Below are 2947 nucleotides of genomic sequence, written 5' to 3' on the forward strand. Positions count from 1 at the left end.
CCTGCTGCTCAGTCAGTGGAGCACACGACTCTTGATCTTGGGGTTGTAAATTTGAGCCCCACGTTGGGCGTGGAGATTACTTAAAAATAAAATCTTTAAAAAAATAAATTAATTAAAATTAAAAAACAATTCTATAAACGTAAAATTAAAAATAACAAGTAATTTTTAAATAAAATAAATGCAATGCATGTTAGCTTAAATAGAATAAGGATATATAGATTATTTTAGAGCAATTGAATTGTTTCCAGAGTTTTCTAAAAATTGACCCTCTTTATGAAAATTTAGAACCATTGAGGCCATGTAACACTTTAATAGGGTTCAAGGTAAAAAATAGTGGCCCAAGAAATTATATGAAATGTAGCTTTACTGGAAGCCCTCATATTATCCTCAATCCTAGCAGCCCTTTTCACATTTTTTTTCTCCTTCTACAATTTTATATATATAACAGAATCAAGCAGCATAGTTTATGGGGCGCCTGGGTGGCTGTCGGTTGAATGTCCGACTTGGCTCAGGTCATGATCTCATAGTCTGTGGGTTCGAGCCCTGCGTCAGGCTCTGTGCTGACAGCTAGGAGCCTGGAGCCTCCTTCAGATTCTGTGTCTCGCTCTCTCTCTGCCCCTCCCAACTCGTGCTCTCTCTGTCAAAAATAAATAAACATTAAAAAAAAATTAAGCATATTTTGGGCGTCCGGGTGGCTCAGTCGGTTAAGCGTCCGACTTTGGCTCAGGTCATGATCTCGCGGCCCATGAGTTTGAGCCCCGCATCGGGCTCTGTGCTGACAGCTCAGAGCCTGGAGCCTGTTTCAGATTCTGTGTCTCCCTCTCTCTGACCCTCCCCCGTTCATGCTCTGTCTCTGTCTCAAAAATAAATAAACGTTAAAAAAAAAACTTTGTTAATAAAAAAAAAATTAAGCATATTTTAAAATTTATTAAATAAGCCAACTTACATGGAAAAGAACATTTTTCTCAAACTGTGAAAAAAAAGTTAAGAAGATTTTTCTCCGAGTTTGGCAGTTTTTTGTTTCTCTTAATTTAATCTTATTTAAATGATAACTCTTACGAACACAGTGTATTTTAGGGCTGGATTCCTGGCTGTTCATTATGATTCAAAGCCTCTCAGTTTTTCATATGCAACCGCACTTTGTTAAGTCAGACTTTCCTCCCTGACCATACAACCTAATACCTAAATGATTTGGAGTGGTCAGCTCATGCTAATAGGATAGTGTATATTATAAAAAGTAGATTGTGTGATTCTGTGTGTGACAGTACGTGTGTATATGCAGGATTAAAGGGTGTTAATGCAGAAGTTTATAAACCCCTTCAGTATTGATGAAATCTGTAGATACTCTCCCCTGAAATACGTCATAGGCAGAACACTGAAAACTTACTTGGACTTCAGAATTGACCTCCCCACATGTTTTGCTCCATGTAGGAACTGCTACCCTAGATGCTCTCGGGCACTGGTCTGATTCTAGTACTTATCAGGCTATTGATTTGGAGTCTGCTGGCTCACAGTGGTCCTTGCTTCTCTGAGACCTGCCCCAGTCCCGAGTGTGGGCTTCCAGAGGCCATGCCTGCCTGACTCCACCCCTGTGGCTGGTGGAATGAACCAAGGATGGACAACTGACCTGAATGGGGCCAATCCGGTTCTCTTCAGGGATTTTTAGGACTGTGGCAAGAAAAGCAAGTTAGATACTTAGAGTATCTAAGTGAACTGTGACCCCAAGAACTGTGGAGCGGCCACATTCCATCATGCAGGTATGAGAACCAGACACTGCTGATCTTTGAAAGCGAAGCAGAGATGGGAGCTGGAGAGAGGCCCCAGGTGTTCTGGGTGTCCTGAAACCCAGCTGCACGCGGGCGGAGAACGCCTGTGCCCCTGTGATACCTCTTTTCTCTGGCTAGGGTTGATTTCTGTAACTCACACACAAAGAATCTTAAACAGTAAAATTGAGATATCCTCAGGTAGTTGATTTTCTTACATATTCTGTACTGACTTTTTAAAAAGTCTCAAGGGACACCTGGGTGGCTCAGTCGGTTAAGTGTCTGACTTTGGCTCAGATGGTGATCTCATGGTTCGTGGGTTCAAGCCCTGAGTGGGGCTCTGACCTGACAGCTCGAAGCCTGGAGCCTGCTTCGGATTCTGTGTCTCTCCTCTCTCTGCCCCTCCCCTACTCACGCTCTCTCTCTCTTTCAAAAATAAAATATTTTTTTAAATAAATAAAAAGTCTCAAGATGGGAGATAAATTACATATAGATTATTTTAGAGCTATTGAATTGTCCTCAGAGTTTTCTAAAAATGCCTTTAATTTTGTATTTAAAAAATTTTTTTTATGAGAGAAAGATTGTGAGCGGGGGAAGGGCAGAGAGAGAGGGGGATACAGAATCGGAAGCAGGCTCCTGGCTCCGAGCTGTCAGCACAGAGCCAGATGCAGGGCTCAAACTCACCAACCGCAAGATCATGACCTGAGCCAAAGTCGGACACTTAACTGACTGAGCCACCCAGGTGCCCCATAATTTTGTGTTTTAAATAATAGATTTCCTGAGCCTCTATAAAACAGTGATTTATGAAATGCCCTGCCCTGCCTAAGTAGCAGGCATGAATACAGGAGTATACAAGCTCCGTGTTCTCAGTGGCAGGCAGGCCGAGACAAGAAAAGTGTGTAATAGTCCATTTGGGTGGATGTGGAAAAAAAACCACAAAGGCATATAACCAAAGCTTTTACACTCCTGTGGCCCGCTGGAGATCTGGTGCTCTACAGGGTTAATGGTACAGGGACCACAGAAGGTTGCCTGAAAGACGTATGTGGTGAGAGATACTATCACATAAGGGGGATTTCTGGACAAAAGAATGAAGGGACAAATAAAAAAAAATGACCCATAGAAAAAGTAATCCAAATAATTCTCCTCCTACTCCATTGTAGTGTATACCTGTCACTTATTTTAAT

This window comes from Panthera pardus, unplaced genomic scaffold (genome assembly GCF_024362965.1).
Source record: "Panthera pardus isolate Hobbes unplaced genomic scaffold, ASM2436296v1 HiC_scaffold_17, whole genome shotgun sequence".
NCBI lineage: Eukaryota > Metazoa > Chordata > Mammalia > Carnivora > Felidae > Panthera > Panthera pardus.